Source organism: Capra hircus, chromosome 22 (genome assembly GCF_001704415.2).
Source record: "Capra hircus breed San Clemente chromosome 22, ASM170441v1, whole genome shotgun sequence".
In the NCBI taxonomy this organism is placed as follows: domain Eukaryota; kingdom Metazoa; phylum Chordata; class Mammalia; order Artiodactyla; family Bovidae; genus Capra; species Capra hircus.
Genome location: NC_030829.1, coordinates 23,198,018 through 23,226,001, shown reverse-complemented (window position 1 = coordinate 23,226,001; position 27,984 = coordinate 23,198,018). Strand labels below are relative to the sequence as shown.

The 27,984-nt window shown below is 40.5% G+C and overlaps 1 protein-coding gene across 3 annotated transcripts in view; it reads left to right on the top strand.

The window, feature by feature from the left end:
• CNTN4 (contactin 4) overlaps nt 1-27,984 on the top strand; it is a 616,632-nt gene that overhangs the window by 489,903 nt on the left and 98,745 nt on the right. The window lies entirely within an intron of this gene.

The window sequence follows — 27,984 nt, the reverse complement described above, 5'->3', positions numbered from 1 at the left end:
TAGGATGGACTGGTTGGTTCTCCTTACAGTCCAAGGGACTCTCAAGAGTCTTCTCCAACACCACAGTTCAAAAGCATTGATTTTTCAGTGCTCAGCTTTCTTCACAGTCCAACTCTCACATCCATACATGACCACAGGAAAAACCATAGCCTTGACTAGATGGACCTTTGTTGGCAAAGTAATGTCTCTGCTTTTGAATATGCTATCTAGGTTGGTCATAATTTTCCTTCCAAGGAGTAAGCATCTTTTAATTTCATGGCTGCAATCACCATCTGCAGTGATTTTTGAGCCCAGAAAAATAAAGTCAGCCTCTGTTTCTACTGTTTCCTCATCTATTTGCCATGAAGTGATGGGACCAGATGCCATGATCTTCATTTTCTGAATGTTGAGCTATAAGCCATCTTTTTCACTCTCCTCTTTCACTTTCATCAAGAGGCTCTTTAGTTCCTCTTCACTTTCTGCCATAAGGGTGGCATACCTTGAAAGCATACCTTACATAAAAATAAAAATATAGATTTTTTTTTTGTCTCAGTGCCTACTACCTAAAATATTGTTGAGTTCCTGGTGAAGGTAGCATGGCCACCTCTGAACCAAACTACATCATTAGAAACCAGCCATTCTTTCAGTCCTGCAAAGCTACCCTGCATAATAGCTGGGAAAGCAAAGGCTATTATTACTTTCTCAAATACCTGAAATGTGGATTGCAGACAATGAAATTACCAGGCTGTGGTTTAGCTTTGGTGTCATGTTTCAGAGGTGAAAATAAAACCAGGTGCACAGGATAACCTTTGAGAGATATTTTATACAGGGAAGTTGGTCTAGAAAGCGTGCCCTAACTTTTTCAGTCCATTAGACACTTGAAAGTTGTGTGTTTTTGTTTTCAGTTGTACTTCCTATAAAAATCCACTGCCTTTTTCTTCTCCATTAAAGTCTATTTAAGCTTGGGAGCAATATGCTGGCAAAAAATATAACAAAAAATTGCAATGAAAAATATAAGTTGTATGACAGATATCTTTGAACCTTGAAAATTAGTGAATCTGTGGACCTTAAAAATCATTTCAACCATTCTTTCTCATTCTTGAATTCCCTGTAAGAAAAACCTAACTTGTTTAGCTGTCTTCTGTTGAAAATACCTTAACTGTAGAAACTGGTGACCTTTCATGAAGAATTGTACCCCTTAGGGGAATTTCATTTATTAAAATGTTTATTCATAAATAGAGTTGTTATCATTGAGTTTTAAAACAGCTCCCTGGAATGGTGTAGAGGAAATCTGAGGTTCCTTTCCTTTAACAGTCCTCCAAATGTCTGAAGACAGCAGCTTTCCTGTCCCCAGCTTCACCCAAGTGGTTTGTTCACCACGGCTAAATGTGTCAGTGTTCTCTGGTTGCAATTAGCAAAAATAACAGCTAACTCAAGCAAGCAAGAATTTTTACTGGGAGTATATCAAGGACTTAGAAAATCCATGGAAGAAGAAGATTTGCCCACGTTGGCTGTCTGGGGTTCAGTTCAGTTCAGTCGCTCAGTCGTGTCTGACTTTGCGACCCCATGAATCGCAGCGCGCCAGGCCTCCCTGTCCATCACCATCTCCCGAAGTTCACTGAGACTAATATCCATCGAGTCCGTGATGCCATCCAGCCATCTCATCCTCTGTCATCCCCTTCTCCTCCTGCCCCCAATCCCTCCCAACATCAGAGTCTTTTCCAATGAGTCAATTCTTCGCATGAGGTAGACAAAGTACTGGATCTTCAGCTTTAGCATCATTCCTTCCAAAGAAATCCCAGGGCTGATCTCCTTCAGAATGGACTGGTTGGAGTCTAGGGGACTCTCAAGAGTCTTATCCAACAACACAGTTCAAAAATGTCAATTCTTTGGTGCTCAGCCTTCTTCACAGTCCAACTCTCACATCGATACATGACCACAGGAAAAACCATAGCCTTGACTAGACGGACCTTAGTCGGCAAAGTAGTGTCTCTGCTTTTAAATATGCTATCTAGTTTGGTCATAACTTTTCTTCCAAGGAGTAAGCATCTTTTAATTTCATGGCTGCACTCACCATCTGCAGTGATTTTGGAGCCCAAAAAACCAAAGTCTACCACTGTTTCCACTGTTTCCCCATCTATTTCCCATGAAGTGATGGGACCGGATGCCATGATCTTCGTTTTCTGAATGTTGAGCTTTAAGCCAACTTTTTCACTGTCCTCTTTCACTTTCATCAGGAGGCTTTTTAGTTCCTCTTCACTTTCTGCCATAAGGGTGGTGTCATCTGCATATCTGAGGTTATTGATATTTCTCCCGGCAATCTTGGTTCCAGCTTGCGTTTCTCCCAGTCCAGCGTTTCTCATGATGTACTCTGCATATAAGTTAAATAAGAAGGGTGACAATATACAGCCTTGACGTGCTCCTTTTCCTATTTGGAACCAGTCTGTTGTTCCATGTCCAGTTCTAACTGTTGCTTTCTGACCTGCATACAGATTTTTCAAGAGGCAGGTCAGATGGTCTGGTATTCCCATCTCTTTCAGAATTTTCCACAGTTTATTGTGATCCACACAGTCAAAGGCTTTGGCATAGTCAACAAAGCAGAAGTAGATGTTTTTCTGGAATTCTCTTGCTTTTTCCATGATCCAGCAGATGTTGGCAATTTGATCTCTGGTTCCTCTGCCTTTTCTAAAACCAGCTTGAACATTAGGAATTTCACGGTTCATGTATTGCTGAAGCCTGTCTGGGATTAGGGAACAAGAAATGCAGAAGTTGTTTCTTTATGGGGGTCATTTGATCAGGTTGCCACTGCTGAATTTAATAAGCCCCCACCATCTTCAGGTTCTTTGCTCTGCTATTCTAGGGGAATGTAGTTGTGTGTGACCATTGTAGCATCCGTCCAAACCACAGGGGACGAGAAAGCCCCTGACCACAACCCCACCAGGTCAAATCCAGTGGGAAAGTGTGTGTGCTCAGTCACGTGTGACTCTTTGTGGCCCCATGGACTGGAGCTCGTTACGCTCCTCTGTCGATGGGAGTTTTCCATGCAAGAATACTGGAATCGGTTGCCATTTCCTCCTCCAGAGTATCTTCATGACCCAGGAACTGAACCTGCATCTCTTGCATCTCCCTCAGTGGTGGTGGATTCTTTACCACTGCACCACTTCCTCAAAAGAAAATGGAGGTGATATTATAAGGTGAGTCCAGATGTTAGGTAGTCAAGTAGGAACAACAAAGAAATGGTGAACACCATTCTTTCATTTTCCTCTGAAGAGGTTTAGAGTCCCATCTCTCTTCTCCCCATCTATCACTGAATGTCCTAAACACGGTTTCATTTTGTAAGGGCTGTTGAATGGTGGTACCTTAGCACCAACTGCAGTCTGATCAGAACAAAATAGAGTGGGTCCACCCACTTCCGCATTCTGGATGTTGTGTATCTATCCATGCAACCCAGAATTATGTTCATAGTTTTGGCAGCTTCATTATTCTGTTGTATCAGACTGAGTTTAGGTCACCTGAAATTTAGTAATTAATTTTCTCAGTTTCTCTAATCTATGCCATGATCATTTCTCTCCCCTCTAGGTTGAATATACTCTCCTGCTTTCTGTTTTTGCCTAACTGACTCTTGCTTCAGATCTCTGTGGCATCATTACTTGCTTAGACTCAATCCCTCTTATCATTAACTCTTAAAAAACTATGTGCTTCTCAATTATAGCACCTGCTGCTGCTGCTGCTAAGTCGCGTCAGTTGTGTCCGACTCTGTGTGACCCCATAGACAGAAGCCCACCAGGCTCCTCTGTCCCTGGGATTCTCCAGGCAATAACACTGGAGTGGATTGCCATTTCCTTCTCCTATTATGATATAATTTTTACATTTATGAATATGCTTATTTACCTTCCAATTGGTTTAGAAATAAAGTCTAAATTTCTTACTACATGGCCTGGCTCAAGCCTTAGCCACCAAACTCATGTCTTACCCCCTTCCTCCTTCCCACTAGCCTTTCTGTTCCTGGAACACACAAATCTGTCAGATTAATGTCTGTATTTTATTCTTGCCACATATTACTCAATGAAATTATAGCATTCATATATCTGCTTTATTATTTCTTATCTCCCTCCTTTCACTAAAATATCAGCTCCTGGAGAGCAGTGACATCATTTGTCTTATTTACTGCTGTATATTCAGTACCCAGAGAAGAACAGGGCTCACAGTGGATGCTCAAGCAGTGTTTGTTAAATTAGTAAATGTAAGAATAGTTGTCCATAGGATAAATAGTCTTCTCCAAAAGAATTTAAGTTCCATGAGGGCAGAGAACTCATCAGCTTGGCTCACCATTGCTTTCCCAGTACATTGCATGACACAGAGTGTGTTCTTTTTACCTATATATTTAATGAATAAAAGAACATCATATTTGCATTTTTAATATTTTTGAACCTTCATAGTTCAGTTCAGTTCAGTCACTGAGTCATGTCTGACTCTTTGTGACCCCATGGACTGCAGCATGCCAGCCTTCCCTGTCCATCACCAACTGCAGAGCTTGCTCAAACTCACGTCCATCAGGTCAGTAATGCCATCCAACTCTCTCATCTTTAGTCCTCCCCTTCTCCTCCTGTGGTTGTGATCCACACAGTCAAAGGCTTTGGCATAGTCAATAAAGCAGAAGTAGATGTTTTTCTGGAACTCATGCTTTTTAATGATCCAACAGATGTTGAAATTTGATCTGTGGTCCTCTGCCTTTTCTAAATCGAGCTTCAACGTCTGGAAGTTCTCAGTTCACTATGAAACCTTCACAGAGACATTTATAATTGTCTCTATTAAACGCCATTTATTATTGTTTTCAGCCTAGCATTCCAGATGGTGGAGATCATTTAGGAGTTTAATTCTGCCATGCACAGTGTGGTTGCTGCCTTCTGATTGTACCCTGACTGATAAACAATATGGGAGCTCTCCTCCTTACCTTTGTGTCATCTGGAGAAGCAGTTAGTACATCTCCCCTGTCTTCATCCAAGTAATTAACAATCTCACTGGAGAAGTCTGGCCAAGATGGCATCTACCTAAGAAAATTAGACTGTTGCCTACTGATTTTTCTAGGGCCCTCAATTATGAACATCCAATGTGAGTAAATCACACTTCAAATTAGATTCATTTCCCACCAAATTGGCTTACCAAGTGTGTTGACTGTTCATTCACCGTCTTATAAGAATCGGGAGACTTGAATTGAAATTGCCAAGTCTGCTGATAAGTAGTTCATTGTTTCTCTGACTTTAACAAGCATGCAAAATATCTAGGAGTTTTATTAAAATAAAGATTGTGATATAGAACATCTAGGCTGCAGACTTGAGATTCTGCATTACTTAGAAGCATTCAGATATAACAGTGTTGTTATGGTTGATCCACAACCAGACTTTGCATAAGGAGCTAGATAAGCCTGGATAATGATAATAAACAACAATCTTCTGCAAGTGAAGGACTTCATAGTTTTCAAAGCAATATTTTGTAAATTATTTTTTAATACTTGCAGTGACCCAATGCTTCATTTATAGAAGAGGAAACCATGATTTAGAAAACTTATAATTTATCTATGATTCAACATCTAATTCATAACAACGACTAGGAATTTAACCATGTTCCTCACTTCAGGAACTGTGATTATTCTACCTTAGACACTACTTCATGTCATGTCTGGGCCTCCTTAATCCATCCATTCACAGTGACTTTATTTATGCTTCTCAACACATCAGGCAGGATAGGGACCGAGGAGATCACAGTGAATGAGACAGCGGTCTCCCTGTGTTTTCTGGTCTATAAACTGAATGGTGCCTCCCAATTCCAATGTTCATTGATTCTGTTAAAGGACATCATATTTATAAAATGTAATTGTAGAATTAAGGCATTATCTTAAGCGCCATCTTCTACCTGCATGGTCATAATTAATAAGCCAAATGCAGCAGGTCATCAATGCCATACTAGACGTCTTCCTGTATCCTTTGTCTCACCGCAATCAATAGTGTCTGCATCTTTATCCATGCCCCTTCTCACGTGTATGTGCTCAATTGCTCAGTTGTGTCCAACTCTTTTGTGACCCCATGGACTCTAGCTCCCCAGGTTCCTCTGTCTGTGGGATTTCTCAGGCAAGAATACTAGAATGGAGAGCCATTTTCTCCTTCAGGAGATCTCCCCAACCCCAGGATTGAACCCGCATCTCCCGTCACTCCTGCATTGGTAGGTGGATTCTTTACCATCTGGGAAGCCCTGCTTCACCTCATATTCACCTCATATTATTCACTTAATTATCCTAGGAAATATTCCCCCCCCATGCTGTTTTTGGTCATCCTGGCCACAGCTGCCTAGTTTAGAGCTTCTTCATCTCTGGTCTAGTTCAACACTGCCCAATAGCATTTTCTGTAATGATGGAGTTTTTCTGTATCTGCACTATTCCAATATGTCAGCTACTCACCACATGTGTCTACTGACCACTCTCAAGGTGGGTAAGGCAAACGAGGAGCTGAATTTAAATTTAATTAATTTAAATGTAAGTAACCACATAGGCTTAGCGGCTGTCTCTTGGGCAGCATACACCTGGACTCTTGCAGGGGCCTTCGGCCTGGTTTCACTGGCTTCCATCTTGTACTCAGCTTCATTCTTCTTACTCACTCACTCACATGATCTTTGAAAAATACAGATATAATGGTATCCGTCTCATGCTTCAAGTCCTTTTCCCCAGGATAAATTCTTTGTTGCAAGGCTACATACAGGCTTTGTGACCTGGTCCCTTGCTGAGTCATCCAGCTCTCTTTATGCCTCAGAGTTAATGCCTGACTATCAGGTTCTGTTGTCACATCCATGCTTTGCATGTATGTATTTAATTTCTACAAGCCCTTTAAAAATCAGTTTATCACCATGAAAGAACTTTCTCAATTAATTCCCTCTTAGGACTTCTGTCAAATGTTCTCAGTATAGCCTTCATATACATATATCCCCTTCAAGAAAGAAACCACACTGTCTAATCCATTATTTATGGATGGTGATGGTGATGAAATTTTTATTTTTCACCAGCCTGTGAGTTTCTTGAAGGCAGGGACTATTTCCTATTCACATTTATTGCCCAAGAACCTATTAGGATTAGTAATCACACATAGACAATGAATGAATGTTAAGATAGAAAAGAGAGAGGAAAAAAGGAAAGAAGAAGTAACCCAGATAATATAAACATTTTTTTAATTGGCTTTTCATTATTTGGAAAGTGCAATTTTCCAGTTAACTTTATTTTCTTATCATTAACAGCTGGTGTAAATCCAAGTTGGACATGGTGTTTGGAAGGCTTTCCTGTAAACAAGTGATGTTTTGAATTTAGTTTAAACCATGTAAAATAAAAGATTTTATGTCCTCTGCATAGGCAGATTGTTTCAATGAGCCAAATCTCTTTTCACTGAAGTGTCTGAATCTTCTACAATATTGACTGGTGACACAATTATGAACTTTCCAAGCCAGGAAACACTAAATCCAACCCCAACGTTTTTCAGAAAAGGAAACTGCACAAGTCAAATGCCCATGATTAGGCAATAAGTGAGTGCTGACTTCAGTCAAACTTTGTATGTATGTCATCGTTGTTATTCAGTCACGAAGTTGTGTCTAAATCTGACTCATGGGCTGTAGCATGCCAGGATTTCCTGTCTTTCACCATCTCTTGGAATTTGCTCAAATGCATGTCCATTGAGTCAGTGATGCTATCCAACTATCTCATCCTCTGGCACCCCCTCCTCCTCTTGCCTTCAGTCTTTCCCAGCATCAGGGTCTTTTCCAGTGAGTTGGCTCTTCCCATCAGGTGGCCAAATTATTGGAGTTTCAGCTTCAACATCAGCCTTTCCAATGAATATTCAGGGTTGATTTCCTTTAGAATTGACTGGTTTGATCTCCTTGCAGTCCAAGGGACTCTCTAGAGCCTTCTCCAGCACCACAATTCAAGAGCATCAGTTCTTTGGCACTAAGCCTTCTTTATGTATGTACCTGGACACATTCTAAAAGTCTTAATTCTGAAAGGAAAGGCATTTTGTTTCTACTTAACTGCTGCAGAGGAGTGTGTGAAAAACCATGACAACAATTTTGATGAGATTTAACTTCAAATAAAAGTTGCAGAGTTGTGCCTCCTTTTAAGAGTGGGGTGGATCTTATGTCTTTAAACCATGCCCATTTTCAGTTGGGGAAGTCTGCCTTATCTTAAAAACCCATGCCTTTGGGCTTCTGCTTAGATGGTATCAGCTGGAACAAATAAGTTGAGATCGCATTTGCTGTTTTTCTGCACAAATCTCAAGAACAGTTCCAAAAATGGTTTGTCAGCAGCTGAACTGAGTACAGAATCTGTGGGCATGTACATATTTTTTTCTCACAAGAAATTCACTTTTTAAGCTTCTTGGAAGTTGATTACAATATGTTTTCTTTTTCCTCCTTCCTCAAAAGTAAGATAAATATCTGAATCTATCGTTTGATACTTTGGAATGTATTCCTAAACAGCTTAAGAACTGCTGAGAAAAATTGTGGAAGGTTCAACCTAAATGTATTGGGTATATAATCTCTCCAAAGAACCGTGTCCCCAGGAAGACAACATAGGGTGAAAATTCTAACACTTATTCAGGGAATTTGTCCAATTGGGAGGATGAACTTGACAGGGCCACACTTCTTTGTCTCAAATAATTTTTATCTGAATTTTCTGGAAAACAAACAAGCACTAACTACCAACTTTGATTTTTAAATAATTGTATTGTTTTTAATTTTGGCTGTGCTGGGTCTTCATTGCTATGCAGATTTTTCTCTAGTTGTGGAGAGTGCAGGCTACTGTCTAGCTGCAGTGTGCAGGCTTCTCATTGCGGTAGCTCCTCTTGTTACATATGGCCCCCCGGCTCTAGGGCACAGACTAGTAGCTGTGGCACACAGGCTTAGTTGCCTCATGACATGTGGGATTTTTCTCAGACCAGAGACTGAACGTGAGTCTCCTGCATTGGCAGGCAGATTCTTTACCTCTGAGCCATGAGAGAAGCCCTGATTTTGTTTTAAGTCAGAAAAACATTTGATCACATACTAAAAGGTCCAAATACTTCCTCTTATGTCTCATACAGTCAGGGTCATTTTGAATTCACAGTCTTTCCACAAGCAACTTCTCACAAGAAGAGCTCCCCAGCAGCTCCATCACCACCACCATGCTTATATCATCTCTGAGTCATCCCTGCTCAAGGTTTTGAACACAGAGAGAAAAAGGACTCTATTTCATGAGCGTAGAGTCTGGTGAAGAGGTAGATAAGGAAGTGGACAGTTATAATCAGCATAAGCATCCATACTGACCCCTTCTGGTGTTTCTCCATTTGATGCATCATCTCTCACCATACACATACTATTTCTTCCCTGTCCACCCTCTTGCCAGTAAGACTGTATCCTGGGATACAGTCCTGACTCCTGGGATTGCAGATAACAGAAACCCAACTCAACCTGGCATATAATGGATTTTTAAGCAATTTTATAGAGGTATACTTAACAAAGCATAAAATTCATCCATCTTAAGTGTCAAATTCAATGAGTTTTAATAAATATAGTAAGTTTCACAACTATCACCATAGTCCTGCCTTAGAAAACTTTCACCACCCTTCAAAGGGAATTTACTGGTTCATGTATCTGAAAATTCCAGAGTTTGGTCTGTGTGCTAGTGAAATATCATCTATACTTGATTTCTCTCAGCTTTTTTCTCAGGCAAGCTATTCCCTGATAGGAATAACAGGTGACCCTTGCCAGATCATCTTCCATTGTATAACTTCAGTAGAAAATGCTTACCTCTTTTGCAGTTGTTTTAGTAAGTATCTTAGAATGACACTTATTTACCCTGATTGGCCTAGAGTAGGTCACATGCCAACCCCTAAGCCAATTACCTTAACCAAGAGCATAGGATACTCTCATTGGCCATGCCTGAGTCACACAACCTGGTGGTCAGCAGTTGGTATTATAACCACCAAACTCTGTGCTCTGAGAATAAGGAGACATGGCTTCCCAAAGGAAAACAGGGATTATTATTAATACTAGGCAAACAGGAGTGGATTCTAGGCAGGCGGGTGGGTGTCTGCTCCACAGGAGAGTTTGATCATCACAGCAATGCTGCTTCTCTTCCTCCAAATAACCGGTAGTGGTTATCACAGTGCCTTTTAACGTAGCAGTTGCTCAGGAAGTGTCTGTGGCCTGATTATATGTAGACTAAAACATAGAGCAGACCAAGAATGAAGGACTATGTGTTTCTTTATTTTATTGTTCAGTTCAGTTCAGTTCAGGCTTCCCTGGTGGCTCAGAGGTTAAAGCATCTGCCTGGAATGCGGGAGACCTGGATTCAGTTCAGTTCAGTCTCTCAGTCACGTCTGACTCTTTGTGACTCCATGAACTGCAGCGCGCCAGGCCTCCCTGTCCATCACCAACTCCCTGAGTTCACTCAAACTCATGTCCATCGAGTCAGTGATGCCATCCAGTCATTTCATCCTCTGTCATCCCCTTCTCTTCCTGCCCTCAATCCCTCCCAGCATCAGGACCCATCTTTTCCAATGAGTCAACTCTTCCCATGAGGTGGCCAAGTATTGGAGATTCAGCTTCAGCATCAGTCCTTCCAATGAACACCCAGGACTCCTTTAGGATGGACTGGTTGGATCTCCTTGCAGTCCAAGGGACTCTCAAGAGTCTTCTCTAACACCACGGTTCAAAAGCATCAATTCTTCGGTGCTCAGCTTTCTTCACAGTCCAACTCTCACATCCATACATGACCACAGGAAAAACCATAGCCTTGACTAGACGGAACTTTGTTGGCAAAGTAATGTCTCTGCTTTTGAATATGCTATCTAGGTTGGTCATAACTTTCCTTCCAAGGAGTAAGCGTCTTTAAATTTCATGGCTGCAGTCACCATCTGCAGTGATTTTGGAGCCCCAAAAAATAAAGTCTGACACTGTTTCTACTATTTCCCCATCTATTTCCCATGAAGTGATGGGACCGGATGCTATGATCTTCGTTTTCTGAATGTTGAGCTTTAAGCCAACATCTTCACTCTCCTCTTTCACTTTCATCAAGAGGCTTTTTAGTTCCTCTTCACTTTCTGCCATAAGGGTGGTGTCATCTGCATATCTGAGGTTATTGATATTTCTCGTGTCAATTCTGATTCCAGCTTATGCTTCTCCCAGTCCAACGTTTCTCATGATGTACTCTGCATATAAGTTACATAAGCAGAGTGACAATATACAGCCTTGATGTACTCCTTTTCCTATTTGGAACCAGTCTGTTGTTCCATGTCCAGTTCTAACTGTTGCTTCCTGACCTGCATACAGATTTCTCAAGAGGCAGGTCAGGTGGTCAGGCTACAAAAATTAGGAAGATGACTAAAATACTTAAAAGCTGATAATTTGGGATTTATTCTGAGAGGCTACATGGGCAAATGACAGAATACCTGGGTGTATATAGGAACCCAAAAGCAGGTTCCAACCAGACTCTTCCCCTTTATAAGGAGTCCACTTTATTTACATGCCATTATATGTCTGAGTTGAGTTTCTGTATATATATACACACACACACATATATCGGAGAAAGCAATGGCACCCCATTCCAGCACTTTTGCCTGGAAGAGCCCGGACTACCGGGACACAGGAGCCTGGTAGTCTGCAGTCCATGGGGTCGCTAAGAGTTGGACACGACTGAAGTGACTTAGCAGCAGCAGCACCAGCATACACATATGTATATACACACACAGTTGGCCTTTCTTAATGCCTTTTTCTCAGAAAAATGACCCTAGTGAATGACCTGGAATCATTTCAGTGGTGTAACATAACATATTCACCGTAGATGGTGATTGCAGCCATGAAATTAAAGGATGCTTGCTCCTTGAGAGAAAAGCTATGACCTAGACAGCATATTAAAAAGCAGAGATATTACGTTGCCAACAAAGGTCTGTCTAGTCAAAGTTATGGTTTTTCCAGTAGTCATGTATGGATATGAGAGTTGCACCACAAAGAAAGCTGACTGCCGAAGAATTGATGCTTTTGAACTGTGGTGTTGGAGAAAACCCTTGAGAGTCCCTTAGATTGCAAGGAGATCAAACCAGTCCATTCTAAAGGAAATCAGTTCTGAATATTCATTGGAAAGACTGATGCTGAAGCTGAAACTCCAATGCTTTGGCCGTCTAATGCAAAGAACTGACTCCTTAGAAAAGACTCTGAAGCTGGGAAAGATTCAAGACAGGAGGAGAAGGGGATGGCAGAGGATGAGATGGTTGATGGCATCAGCTACCTGATGGACATGAGTTTGAGCAAGCTTCAGGAGTTGGTGATAGACAGGGAAGCCTGGCGTTGGGGTCACAAAGAGTTAGACACGACCAAGCGACTGAACTGAACATAACATAAGCTGGAAAGGAACCCAGCACATTGTAATTTGTATTCAGCAAACATTTTTCTTCCAAGCTATACAAATCTTTACCTGTAACATAAAAACAATGCAAAATCCCAGAATGTTTGGAATAAATAATTTAGCACCATGAATACCTTGGAGTATATCATCTGTAGAAAGAAATGAAGTTGAGAATTGCAAAGACCCAACTTATACTTTGAAAGTAAAATTTATACTTAATTTATAAAAGGAAAATGCTTCCTAACTAATTTTAGCATCCATAGAAACTTTATTTTCCAGCGACTTTTTAAGTTTTATTTCTTGACAGGATCTTCAAAAATGGCAATCTTATTTCTTTCTTAACTGCAGTATGACTATTAAGATGCTGTAAAAACTTGCAAATTAGGTTGTAAACAGCAGCAATGGAAGCATTAACTCTTTTAACCAAATTTCCTAAAGTGCACTTTACATTATGCTAGAGATAGATTTTAAACATTAAGCCTGAGTGCTTTTATAAGAAGTCCGGTTTTCTATTTCCCAAGCACAGTGGTATAACTGTAGCTCTAATTTATGGCATACTTTGTAGGATCACTGATTAATTATACAGACCTCCTGATGTTTTGTACTCTTTTCAACTTTGTTTCCCTCTGCTATTTGACCACTACAAAGCGAATATCCCTAAATCACTTATTATTCAGATTAACTCATTTTTAAAAATGAATTTACTATTCATATCCATTTTTTCATCTATCATTCTAACTCATAAATGTTATTAATAATTCTTCTGCTTATTCTTGGACTGAGCTCATACATGTACACGTACACACAAACACACTCTGCCTTATTCACTCCTAGGCACACAATCAAGAAAAAGCTTCTAGTAAATTCTTTATCTGAATTTTACCATCTCCCCAAGGCAAACATGTCTAACAATTCTGCCTGAGATCTTGGACACACAGATAACACAAAAAGCATTCTTTGTTGGGGTTAGCGTTAGCCAGTCTAATTTTTTTCAATGATTAGAGATATCAATTTGAATAATTTGCTACTGTGAGTTCTTTGAAAATAATTATAATACCTTTGGCTTGTTGCTTGAGATTAGCAGTATTTTCAGGACTTCTATATTCCTTTCATCATTAAAGTTTAACATTTATGCAAAAGCGTCCTTTACCAAATTTTCCAAGAATTATTGTGTGCTTATCATTAGAGGAAGATTTGTCAGAAAACTCTTTTGTACATATTCAGTTCAAGTATGTTCAAATATTATCGTGTCCTTCACTTTAAGTAGGTCAGATTCACAATGATCTGTTCTCCTCAGAACCCACCCCTGCAATATCCTTATCAAACTCCCCTTAACACTGGCATATCTAAATTATATCTTCTGTCAGTCCCCAAGACACCTTTAATTGTAGGGGCTTCCTGCTCCTTTCTTAAGCTCTTCACTTTGTCTGTCATCAGCTTCCCCTTGGAATCAGGAAAAGGTCCTTGCAGATTTGGGCTATTAAGTAGAAGCAGACCCATATATCAATTCCTTAAATGTTCTGTCATCATGAGAATTATTTATTGGAACCCATTACCTGTGTGACTTTTCAGTTCTTTTTAGGTGGTTTGTCTGAAAAGAATAAAGACTCTTCCTTGAAAAGAAATAGCTTTCTTGTCCAGCCAGGGAGGAAAAAAATAGTACAACCTACCAGGTTCCTGTGTATATTTTTCACATGGCACTTGGTTGAGTATTTGTTGAGAGAAAAGAAGATTTAGGCAAAGACTCAGTTTGCTCATGGAAGTTTCTCCATTCTAGAACTGAAAGTGCAGAGCACAAACAAATAATTCCCCTGGAAAAGAGGACGCCAAAATATTAACTTTAGCACATAGAGTCCTTTTATGGGGCTTTATAGAAAATGGTAATATAGCTCACATACTTTGATGACCAAAACTTTAATGGCATCTCTTTTTACTCCAGGACACTGATATCTCTAGTTTCATCACATGGAGGCCTGTGAACTTTTAAAAAATAAGTGTATATACTTGTGTTTGTGGTGGAGAGGGGCATGGGGAGAGAATGTTATATTTTGTTTCCAGTTCTTAAAGAGACTTCTACCCACCAGAAAAGGGTTAGAAATCAAGGTTTTAATCCAAGAGATTGTCCCTATTGTCTAAAATTCTCAAGACTAAATGAATTTTAATCCAGTTATCATGCGTTCTGTGTATTTCTTTGTACATAAAACAGTGCATGAAATAATAAGCAGACAGAAAAAAGTGTAAGACTTTGGGCCCCGCTTTCTAGAAATTCTTTGGATAGATGGTGTGATGGGTTTTTGAGGCAGGACATGACAAATGCCGCATTTGCATCAAAAAGTCATGCATATGCAGTGTTGGGACCTTCCCCACACAGGTTGATGGCCTATTTGGTCAAAATGCTGTAAAAGGAACTTGATCCTGGGAACCTGGTTGCAACAGATGTATGTTTCGCCAAGTGTAAGACTCACCCCTCTCCAAGGACTCTGCCTTAGCTGTTACACAGTATGTGGACACTGAATGCCAGTGAATCACATGCTTCTCTTTCACTCCTGAGTCCATCAAGGAGAAAGTCAGTCTGGTCCTGCTGTGTCTGAACACTTGAAATCCTGGTTAATACCTCTCTTCCCAAAGAAGAAGCAGGCCATCAGCTCAGTGTCCTGGCGGATAAGCAAACCCAGCTGGAACGTGATAACTTAGCTATGTTTTTATCACGTTTATTTTTATGGCTAACATCTATTGATGACTTCTATTTATAGTAGTGATATAAAGTTTGCCTTATTTAATTACTTTCATTTTAAACTTTGAGCCATTTAAAGAAAATATTGTGACTATTAATTATAATAATGATACAGAAAATAATAATAGTAAAAGTGATCATTGCAGCTAACATTTATTAGGTGTTTACAATGCAACACCACAGTTATAAATGTTCCATGGTTATTTTTACATTTAGCCTTCTCACAAATCATATAAAATGGAGATACAGTAATTGTTTTATTTTAATTTTTATTTATAATTTATTTGGCTACCCCAGGTCTTAGTTGCAGCACATGGGAATCTTTACTTGCAACTTGCACACTCTTACTTGCAGAATGCGGAATCTAGTTCCCTGACCAGGGATCAAACCCGGGCCCCTGCATTGGGAGCATGGAATCTTAGCCACTGGACCACCAGGAAAGTCCATGTTTATTATTATTTTAGAGATGGCAGACTGGAGCCCAGAGAAGCTACGAGACTGTCCCAAGTCACGTGTCTAATATATATCAGGGCAAGGATTCAAGCCATCTGCTGATACATATGAAACTGGGAGCATGCCAGGGAGTTTGGGAAAGTGTCGATTATATGATCATGATGGTGATCCAGTTAGGAGCTGATGTCCTTCTGCAGGAGGCGGAAATAGATGCTGCTGGTGTGCAGGGCAGGTGGTGGTGTGGGAATCTTAGCTGGGCCCTGACAGTGGTGTTCTATTGTGATTTTTGCAGGAACTAGGAAACTCCACTTTGATTTCTTCTCTTAGCAATATTACAGGGACCTGGGGTGGGGGTTTGAAACACATAAACCATGATCCTGCAATTCCCAAAGAGTTGAAAATTGGGTACATATCAAATTAAAACATTTTTTTTCCAGCATAGCCAGTATAGCTCTTTGTGTTGTAAAAGCCTCCTCTCCTTACCAAATTTCATAATCTATACAGTGAGCCTCCCTTTCTGATTAATAATTAACATTGTCGTCCAGGCATTTTAGCCACTTCAAGGTAAAGGAATCTTCTGTGATTACAACTTCATTATGTTTGTAAGTTTTCTTCTCTTTTGTCTCTGCTTTAAGAGAATAATGTGAACACGAATTTATCAATATTAGAAAAAGGAATTTTAGCAAGTAAAATCCAAAAAAAAGTATTTAACTATAATCAAAGATCTAATGGCAAGTTTAAGGAAAACCCCTCACATGAGGTAATGTTTTTTGTTTCTTATTTTGTTTCTTTCCTGAGCTCTCCAGCACCACAGAATGGCTTGGTAGAGAGTGCAGACTTTGTAATGAGATCTGAGTTAGAAAACCTACTCCTTCCTTTACTAATTACATTAACCTTGGACATTTAATTCACTTTTCTGGATTTCGTTTTTTCTCAAATGAAAAATTGGAATAATAATGCTTCTCGGGATTGTCATGCAGATTAAATGTGATGTATTAATACAAGCATCCAGCAGCACCCAATAGTATGTTGTAGGTGCTTTCTCCTCCTTGTCCTGCCCAACACTCAACTGAGTATGTATTTAAAGACATTCCTCTGGGTCTTTTGGTCTGTTTCTATACATATCTTCTCTTATATTTCCAATTATTTCTAAAGACAACTAGTACTCACTTAGTTCAGTTCAGTCGCTCAGTCGTGTCCGACTCTTTGCGACCCCATGAACTGCAACACGCCAGGCCTCCCTGTCCATCACCATCTCCCGGAGTTCACTCAAACTCATGTCCATCGAGTCGGTAATGCCATCCAGCCATCTCATTCTCTGTCGTCCCCTTCTCCTCCTGCCCCCAATCCCTCCCAGCATCAGAGTCTTTTCCAATGAGTCAATTCTTCGAATGAGGTGGCCAAAGTATTGGAGTTTCCGCTTCAGCATCATTCCTTGCAAAAAACACCCAAGGCTGATCTTTAGAATGGACTGGCTGGATCTCCTTGCAGTCCAAGGGACTGTCAAGAGTCTTCTCCACAGAAGCATCAGTTCTTCAGCACTTAGGCTTCTTCACAGTCCAACTCTCACATCCATCCATGACCACAGGAAAAACCATAGCCTTGACTAGACGGACCTTTGTTGGCAAAGTAATGTCCTTGCTTTTGAATATGCTATCTAGGTTAGTCATAACTTTCCTTCCAAGGAGTAAGAGTCTTTTAATTTCATGATTGCAGTCACCATCTGCAGTGATTTTGGAGCCCCCAAAAATAAAGTCTGACACTATTTCCACTATTTCCCCATCTATTTGCCATGAAGTCATGGGACCGGATGCCATGATCTTAGTTTTCTGAATGTTGAGCTTAAAACTTGGTTATTAAACTACTCTAATGTCCTAAGAGTTTGTTATATAAAACTTCCTGAGTGCCTTGTAGTTTAATAATACATTTTTCTCATTATAAAATTAGCATTACTTATTATGATGCTTTGATTAAAATATATAGAAGTATAGAAAATAAAATATTATATTACCTTCCTGTCCCCACCTCATTTATCTTCCTAGTGCCTTATAGGTTTATTTGAAAGTATCTCAGGTCATAGGAAAGTGGAAGAAAGGAATTCTAAGTATTATATTAATAGAGACACAGAGAAGTCCTGCCTCAAGAAAAGATAGCAATTTAAGAAACAAATTTTCAATAAAACATGTCCTTTAATTTATTTCTTTCTTTGCAAGATATGGTATTTTTAGTGTTATTTGTAATGTATAAAATTGCAAAGTTTTACCTGTTCAAGAAATATATTTCCCACGTTCATTCAAGCACCATGTCACAAAGAATAATCAAAATGAACTTTACGATATTAAATACTCATCTTGCCCTGGGCAGTACTTCCTTCCAGGTTATTTTATGAAGCTTTGAAAACTGTTGTTCAGAGAAAGTTAGACCCAGATCAAACCAGGTTAAACAAACATGATTTTATTTTCTCTTCCAAGTGCTGCTGCAGGCAAGGGCAACAGGCTCTGAACTGCTGGTTGTTCTGCAGGCAGAAATACACAGGTTGTTCAGGGGTTTATTAAACTCGAATCTGATGACAGAAAGCAAATTATCTCTAAGGGAACTTTATCACCAGGGTGTCTGTGCAATACCACAATGCCAATGCTGCCTTGGACACTACACGGAAAGACTAGTGACAGGTTGGCCTGAAATCGCCCTTGGACTAAGTCTCTTCTCACCGACCTTCACTTACATTTGTCATCCAAAACATACTTCTTTCTTAAGATGGGAAGCAAAGCCATCTTCTACAGCTATCCACTGACTCTTTATAAGCTGTACATTACTATGAAACAGTATTTATATAAATCAGGAGCATTCACTCTTTCCCAGTCAGGCTGAGAATTTCTATGTATTTCTGGAAATTTATAATATCAAGCAAACTTCAGTTAAAGTTGTATTCGAGTTCTCCAGGGGAACAGAACTGAGAGGGTATATAATAGAAGATTTATCATAGGAATTGGCTCACATGTTTATGGAGGCAGGAGATCCCATGATCTGCTATTTGCAAGCTGGAGAACCAGGAGAGCTAGTGGTGGTGTGCAGAGTGAGTTCCAAGGCCTGGAGATGAGGGGAGTCAATGGCATAAATCACAGTCTGAGTCATAAAGTCCAGAAAGCAGGAGCACTAGTGTCTAAGGTCGGGAGAACAGGGCTGTCCCACCTCACAAAAGGGGTCGATGCTGCCTTCCTGCGTCTTCTTGTTCCCTCAGCCCTCAGGGGGTTGGATGATGGCCATCCACAGGGGCGAAGGCCACCTTCATTCTGGCTGCTGACTCAGATTCTACTGTTTCCCAGAGACACCCTTCCAGACACACTCAGAAATAATGCTTTACCAGCCATCTTAATATCCCTTAGCCCAGTCAAACTGACACATAAAATTAACCATCACAAAAGTTAAAATATCTTTTGACTTTTATTAGATAGCCAGGTTCAAACTCACCAAGTCCTAATTTTTTTTTTCCCTTCAAAACAAAGTTTTGGTGTCTTTAGCTGATGTCTGCGGCACACCGATGCCAGTTAACCTGCCAGGTTTTTCCTGTCTCTAACCTGGCACAAATTCAGGGACAGCTCTGAGCCCATATGTCTTTAGCTCTGTTGGTCACAGGCTGATTCTGCTGTTGGTAGGTTGAATATACAAATCTTTGTCTCTTCCTGGCCACCTCTCCACCCCCTCAACGTTTTTAGTACTTCATGAGTGTTGTATTTTAAAACTCTTTGGTATTGCTATTGCCTCAAAGGCAAGTAAAGATAAGGCCTTTCTACAGAAATTCCAGTTCTATGCAGAACTACTTAGAAAGCCTCAGGGCACCATTTTGGTAGAGATCCCCTCTACCTAATTTTGACCATAATTTTAATATCAAAATTAATATTAATTAATTGTCTAGACAACAAAGAAAGGATAGACTGGAAGAGCTTCTTGATTCCAACAAATAAACCTGGTTAACTAAAGAAGAAATTAAAATCGCTGTTCAGACTTAATCTTTGTTTTCCGGTTGGGCTTTTCCATATTATTCATCACCGCATCAAACTGTCCTTCAGACTTCACTTTTGATTATTAGCTTACTACCTTTGCTGTTGAGTTCATTCGCTAAGTAGTGTCCAACTCTTTTCGACCCCAGGGAGTTTACCTTGTGGGTATTTAGGGAAGAGAGCTGCAGATAGAGTCAGCAATCCATGCAAGAGTTTAATATATGACATGCTGAGTATTTCTAGAAACAGGAAAGTTAGCCTGGTTGGATACGGAAGAGTCATGAGAAAGTAGTAGGTGAGAGCCAAGAAGTAATGTGGAGATGGATGTAGCAGAAAATGAAGGCCTTGTGTATTGCCGAGAATATTTACTTCTCTTGCTTTGAATGCCCTCAGGGGAGCCATAGTATGGTTTGATCAGAAAAGTGATGTAATTTGCCTTTTTTTTTTTTTTTTAAGGAGCTGGCTGGATGTTGTGTTGTGGATTGATTGTAAAGGTGCAGGTGAGCAGAGGCCCCAGTAAGAAGTTAATGCCCTAATCAGGGAAGGGATGTCACTGGCTGACTCCAGGGTGGTAGCAGAGGTTGTTGATGTTCAGTTGCTAAGTCATGTCTGACTCTTTGTGACCCCATGGACTGCAACATGACAGGCTTCCCTGTTCTTCACTATCTCCCAGAGTTTGCTCAAACTCATGTCCATTGAGTCAGTGATACCATCCCACCATCAAATAAAGAGCAATAATTTCAAGTCTCTGTAACTACTATTGGGAAGAAGGGCCAGGCCATGGAGAAGGGAAGTGGATGCACTGGGGACTATGTGTGATGGTTCTGTGCCCAGAGGAGCAAGTCCACTCCCCCACATCACCCCTTCTTCCCATCCTCTGATGGCTACAGAGTAGGCCCTGAAGCCACTTGCCCTACCCAGACCAACAACTCTGGTGGGTTTCTGCTCTTGACACTGTCGGTTGAAGGATATCCCTTAAATTCATGTCTACCTGAAGTTAAAATGAAGTCATACAGGTTTAGGATGGACCCTAATCCAGTGACTCAAGTCCTTGTAAGAAGAATAAAATGTGGGTACAGACACATGTGCAGAGAAAAGGTGCTGTGAGGAGACACACAGGAAGAGCCACCCATGACGGCGGAGTCAGAGACTCAGCGTGATGCATCTCTCAGCCGAGCAGCACGAGGGACTACTGGCCGTCACCAGGAATAAGAGAGGCAGGAAGGCGTCTCCTTCAAAGCCTCCAGAAACAACCAGCTCTCCCAGCACCTTGATTTTAGACCTCTGCACTCAGAACCGCGGGACAGTCGATCCTCTGGTTTCAAGTCACCTGATTCTTGATACTTTGCTATGGCAGTTCTAGAAAATGAACATAAAGCCCAATTTCTCCTCATCCTTCCATTGTTCTGTGTGGGATGTCTGGGGTGGGGGAAGTCCAAGAGGTAGAGAAGTGTGATCTTAAGCCTAAAGGCCGCCCCAAGCCCTGTCCCATTGGCTCAGAACAGGGACACAGCTTAAAGTATTCTCCAAAGGCCACAGGAGTGAGGAAGTAGCATGAATTAACTGTTCAAGCCAGGCATGGCAAGAGCAAGAAAGCCCACCAACTACTTAAGCAGTTTCTTCTCCATCCCAGTGGCCCGTTGGTGCCCTGAGATGTGTTGCAGGACTCCCCCCATCTTCCCATTTGCCATAATGAGCCAGGAATGGGGTTTTGTATGAAGTCACCCAATTATTTGGTTTAAAAGAAAATTCTGCAAGTCTTATTTGTTTTTCTGCCTCAGGGACTGTCCTACGGAATGAAGTAAGTCAGAAAGAGAAAAGCAAATATCATATATTAATGCATATATGTGAAATCTAGAAAATGGTACAGATGGGCATATTTGCAAAGCAGAAATAGAGACAGAGATCCAGAGAATAAACGTGTGGACACCGGGGGGAGGAAGGGAGGGTAGGATGAATTGGAAAATTGGGATTGACATATACACACTGCAATATATAAAACGGATAACTGATGAGAGCCTACTATATAGCACTGGGAACTGTACTTAATGCTATGTACGGACCTAAATGGGAAGGGGATTCAAAAAAGAGGGGGTGCAGGTATATGTGTAGCTCATTGACTTTGCTGTCCAGTAGAAACTAACACAACACTGCAAAACAGTAATGCTCCAATAGAAACTAAAAAAAGAAAGAGAAAATTCTGTGCTGACTGACGCAAACAGGCTTGTCGCTAGGCAGTTCTTTCTCATTCTAGGGCATCACTTGTGGTTCCTGGGACCAGGGGTCCTGTGATAGCGCCACCATCCTGTCAGTTTGCTTGAGCTAAGATGGACAATACTTCTGTTAAAGTTTTATAATATATTTCAGCCCCCCAGGAGTGTTCACTCCCCTTGTAATGTGTAAGCCTATTCTTTTGTGCTCGGGGTTTCAACTTCCAAACATGTTTTCTGGAACTCCTCACGTATAAAAGAAAGAAGCCTCCTATGACTCTCTGAATTTTTTTTTTAACTATGTGTGATTTCTAAGTGAGTTATGTTATCCCTGGTCTAACAATATGAAAGATAATATTTAATTTAACTGAACAGTTTGATACTTCCTTTGTTGAAAGAAAGTTATTAATTCATAATTCCTCCCTTTGCAGAAGGGGAGAATTTGTACTTTCATGGGATTGACTTTTAAGGGAAGTGTCTCCTTATGACTCAGGGGCAGGTGAGGACATGCTCCTTGTGTCCCCAGCAGTCGGGCTTCCGTGGAGAACAACCCAGAAAATCATAGGTGGCCATTTTGGAATAACCCTCCTCTGTAGGGTGATAGAATATTGTGGAGTTGGCAGCTTTTGTCATCTGTTACCAGAGCCTCAAAAGAGAAAAGATCAGCATTTTTAAAGGTCCAGTGTCCCCAGACTGGTTTTGATTTATAGGACTGACAAGGTCAGCTCTTCAGTGGCTGTAACCCAGAGCCTCATATTGAGAAAGAGAGATTCAATTTGTCTCATAATTCCAGATACGCTCCCATACCCTATGGATCTGCAGTCTCCAAATGACACTGGGGCAACAACTGCTTCTCTATGCGATAGGTAATTTACTGTGTTGTGAATTAGATGACCTCGTCTCATATAGGGAAAATTAAGTCCTGTGTCATACCTTTAGTTTTTACTACTTGCTGCTTTATCATCTTCGACTTTTCTCTGATACTATCAATGTTTTAAAAAGAGCCTACAGGTCGGTCAAGGCTAAACCTTCTGTTCTAAGCCAGAAGCAGATTTACATTTTCAGTTTTTTTTTTTTTAATCTAACTCCATCACTATGCATGAGTATTAGGAGGAGCTCAAAGTTCAATCTCAAGCTAATAGCTGCAGGTTAGTCTGTAGTCTGAAATGGGGGAATTAAGATGAAGTGGAAACTTTGAAACCTGTTTGAGAAACAAATGTGGAAATAAAACTATTTTTAGATTAGAATGAGGCACTTTATTAATGAAACAAACATGACTGTAGAAATATTAACTGAAAAATAGGTTGGTATAGGATCCATGTGGAAGGGAAGCAAGTATCTAAATATTAGTTGTTCATTTTGCTAAGTTGTGTCTGATTCTTTGTGACCCCATGGACTGTAGCACACCAGGCTTCCTTGTCCTTCACTATCTCCCAGAATTGGCTCAAACTCATGTCGATTGAGTCAGTGACATCATCCAGCCATCTCATCCTCTGCTGCCCCCTTATCCTCCTGCCCCCAGTCTTTGCCAGCATCAGGATCTTTTCCAGTGAGGCAGCTCTTTGCATCAGGTGGCCACAGTACTGGAGCTTCATCTTCAACATCAGTCCTTCCAATGAATAGTCAGGCTTGATTTCCTTTAGGATTGACTTGTTTGATGTCCTTGCAGTCCAGGGAGATCAAAGCAGTCAATTTCTAGCTGGTGCTGCTGCTGCTGCTGCTGCTGCTGCTGCTGCTGCTAAGTCGCTTCAGTCGTGTCCGACTCTTAGCCACCCCATGGACTGCAGCCTACCAGGCTCCTCCATCCATGGGATTTTCCAGGCAAGAGTACTGGAGTGGGGTGCCATTGCCTTCTCCCAATTTCTAGCTATGTAACCACTATTTCTAGCTATATAGTCATCTAAAGTCCTCCTGATTGCACTTCCCTGGTGGTCCAGTGGTTAAGACTCGATACTTCCAATATAGGGGACACAGATTCGATCCCTGCTCGGGAAACTGAGATCCCACGTGACACATCGTGTGGGATGTAAGGACTTTCAATATAAAGTTCTCCTGATCTGTAGAGGTTTTGGTATGCAGGAGGTTTACAATAGATATTTATGAGTCCGGTTTTTCATCCCCTTCCAGGACTGTTTGTTGTCACCTGTATCCTTCATTAAGCATACTGCTGTGTTGCTGGGCTTCCGAGGGGTGAAGAATGACTACTCAAGAATGACTTGAGAGTAGTCTTAGCCTTAACAGAGTCCTGTATTAATTTTTGAAACAAGGGATCTGTAGGAGGGGACAGAGCTTTAGCTAATAGCACATTTGGCAAATGCGTGCACTTATGTGGTACATTTTATGTGCCGTGTACTGTTCTGAGCATTGCATATCTTTACAGCAAACCATGAATATAGTTATTTTTATTATTCCATTATCTCAAATAAAAAATTTAGGTTCAGAAGAACTAACTTACCCAAAGTCACACAGCTCATAACTGGTACAAGCCTGATTTGAGTCTAGACAACTTAGTTCCAGAACATATGTTTTTATTCACTACACTGCATTGCTCACATAAGGAAGTGGTTGAATTTCCCAAAAGAGCAGTTCTTCCAATTTCATATTGAACCTGCAATTGGATTATCCCTAGGAAGAATGAGCAGTCCCAGAAGTATGATGAGATTTAATGACAGGCACTAAAAATTACTAATTCTACAAATTCCCCCTCCCTGGCCGCCTTCATTGTCTGGAACTCTAACATCAGAGGCTTAGGTCTTTACTCAACACTTTGTGGAAAACAATGGAAAGATTAAAATTACACTGGTGTCAGGAGATGAACTCTTAAAGATGGACAGAACTGTTCTTTGAAAAATTACTTTCTCATTTCATAAGGCTCCTAGAAAATTGGACAGGGATGTTTTGAGAATAAAGGGAAAGCAGAGCCTTGGGAGGGAAATGAAGAATCAGCTGGGTCCTGCAGCTGAGTAGCAACTATATGTTAAATACCTTTTGTGCAATGAAAATATCAAAATTAGGAATGTCAGGATGCAAGTGATGCTCAGAAAAACATGTGTACAGCTCTTTAAAGTTAAAAGAAACTCTCGCATATCTGATCTATTGTAGCAGATAGCCATCATAATATCCTATGTAATTAAAAAAATAAAGACTGATGGAGACCAGTGGCTCTTCGCTGGGGGTGGATGTGTCCAGAGATTATTTGGGAGATATTTTTGATCGTCATGATTTGGGAGGACAGGCATAGCCAATGAAGTACAGTGAGTAAGGGACAAGGATGCCCTTAAATATCCTCCCTGTGACAAAGACGTCTCTGGTCCAGAACATCAGTAGTGCTGAGGTCGAGAAACCTTGTCTTGGAGCGTAAGTATTTTGGTCAGGTCATATACCTCGCAAGTATCAGGGTCAAAGCTAGAACCCAGGTCATCTGATGGCAAATCCTTTATTTGTTTCCTTATTTATATCCTTTGGCATTATACAGTATGCAGTGCGATGCAAGCCTTTTAGATCTGGAGAATTTTAAAAGTATAAATTATGAGTAGCCCTTTAGTGCTTCAGAAGAGTCAGATCACCCCTCAGAGTGTTTAATACATCCTAGGCCTATGGAGGAGAAGGGAGCGACAGATGATGAGATGATTGGAAGGCATCACCAACTCAATGGACATGAGTTTGCACAAACTCTAGGAGATGGTGAAGAACAGGGAAGCCTGGTGTGCTGCAGTCCACGGGATCGCAAAGAGCTGAACACAGCTTAGCAGCTGAACAACAACAAAGGCCTGTATTACTTCATGGGAGATGATTCCACATCCAAAACACAAATGTCACCTTCTTTATTGAGTTCTAGTATGCCAGCATTTCACAATTTCCAGCCAATTATTTTGTAAATGGGAACATGATTAATTCCTTTAATGCTATTTTTGTGATTATCGAGGTAATTAAGATTTAATCACTACTCTATTTTTGTGAGTATTTACATCTGCTCTTTGGCTAATAGGGTATCATATGTTTTTTTATCGCGCAAACAGTTATGTGTGTGTCTATGGTGTAAATGAACAAAGGGCCTTCTTGTCTGTATCCTGTGCATTGATTTGGGATGACCCAGGTCATTTGTACATTGACTTCAGATTGTCTGATGTGACAGTGGATTGCACGAATCAGGCTGATTTAATTACTGTTTTAAGTATATTAAGATAACTGTGTTCCATTTTCCCCATCTGTACCAATTATTAAATAACAGAACAATCCTAAAGATAAAAGAGAATTACTTTTTTATTATCCCTAATAAATACCAAGGATCTCTCTGACCCTCTTACATAATTTTTGCTGCCATCCTATAAGATTGTTATTATGAGCTCTATTTTATAGATGAGGATGCTAAAACTTAACAAGTTAAGCAAATTGCCTCGGGTCACACAGCCAGAACTGACAGATCTGGAATTTGATTAGCCATCCTCTGATACCAGCATCCTTGGTAGAGTTCTCAAACCTTCACACCATGTCCTCAGCCTGAATCTTAGAACCTGGAATGGGTCATCAAGAAGGTGGTCACCTCTCCATTCCTAAGCACCTTCATGAAAAATGTACCACATTTGCAACCCAGTGTAACTAAATCTCATGATTTTAAAATGTTTAGCCAAAAGTTCTATTAAATAAAGCTGTGTTCATCCTAGTTCTTTTCTGAAGGACTCTGTTAAGGCCGGTACTGGTGCCAAGTGCTTTAGCCATTCTGAATTCCAATAACAGTATTGATTTTTTTCTTTTTTTTTGCATTTTTTACACAAATGTTTGTTTCTCTGTTAAATATTCCCTTTAAATACAAGGAATGAATTCTAAATCATCATAAAGATAAATTAAAAATGAAAGCCCTCCAGTATAGTGTGCATAATCACTGTGTACTTGGTTACTACTGGTGTTTACTGTTTAGCATCAAAAACAAATACATCTTATTTGAAAATCATGCTATAGGATTTTTAGCTCTTCCTCTGGGACCAGTTTGCTCGATCACTTAAGAGATGCTCACAGGGCATCTATTATGTCCTAGATCCAGGAGATTAAGTTCTAAAACAGAGTCCCTGCATTCAGGGAAGCTAATGTTCCATCTGATAGGAGGGTTAACAGGTAAAGAAAACTTCTGGATTGAGTTGAATGGGAAGAAATAAAGTGGCTGCAGAAACGAGATTAACAGGAAAAGGGAAATCCATTTAGAAATGTAAGCCAGGGAAAGTCTATAAGCAACAACTATCCACAAGTTGAGGTCCCAGGAGAGTGTGAAGGCGATAGCTGTGTCCTGATGTCAAGGCAGACAGAGAGCAAATACTACAGAAAAGTCCCGAGGCAGGAAGAGGGTCAGATGCTTTAGGAACCTGCAGAAGACCTGTGTGTCTAGACCTCACTGAAGGATAGAAAGATTCAGATGAAATGAGAAGGGCTAAGTCAGGAGAAGGGCAAAGGCCAGATTCCTCAGGCCATTATAGGTTCTGGGAAAGAATTTGTTCTGAGTGCAAAGTGGAGCTGAAGAAGGATCTGTAAGCCTGAGGGGTGACGTAATTTGTGCTTTAAAAGGTCGCCTGGCCACTGACTGAAGGATGCACTTGAGAGGCAGGAGTAGAAATAACCAAATCATTTAAGAGACTGCTGTGTTAGGCTGGGTGAGAAAGGGGGAGCCAAGGAGATAGACAAGAATGGGTAGATTTGAAAGATGCAGTAAATATTCAACAGACATTTACCTTGAATAAGCCATCTGTGTACATTTCTTATTTCTCCAACTATCCTCTAAGGCAAGCTGTACGCCTTGTTCATCTGCATACCCTTCCCTTCTGCTATAGTCATGTTGCAAACAGGCTTCCCTCCAGTCCCCCTGTTCCAGTTTTGTGTCTGTCAGTGGAAGTGCTTCCTTCCCACCTGGTGGTAGATATTTGTCCCTAATTGCGGGCCCTGAGATGCGCCATCCACATTTGCCATTCTGCCAAAGTCATACCATGTTGTGGAATATTTTAATTTTTTTTGACTTCAGCTCTTGCATCTCATTAAAAGTGTATTGTCTGACATATTTCAGGAAGAAGTAAGCTTAATAATAACTCATTTAATTTAAGCCTCTCAAGAAGGAAGAAAACATTTTCAATGAAAATGCATAACGTGGCCCATCAAGGATTTTTCTTTCTTATTCTTCAGCAGTTTAATGATGAATGGTAATCTACAATA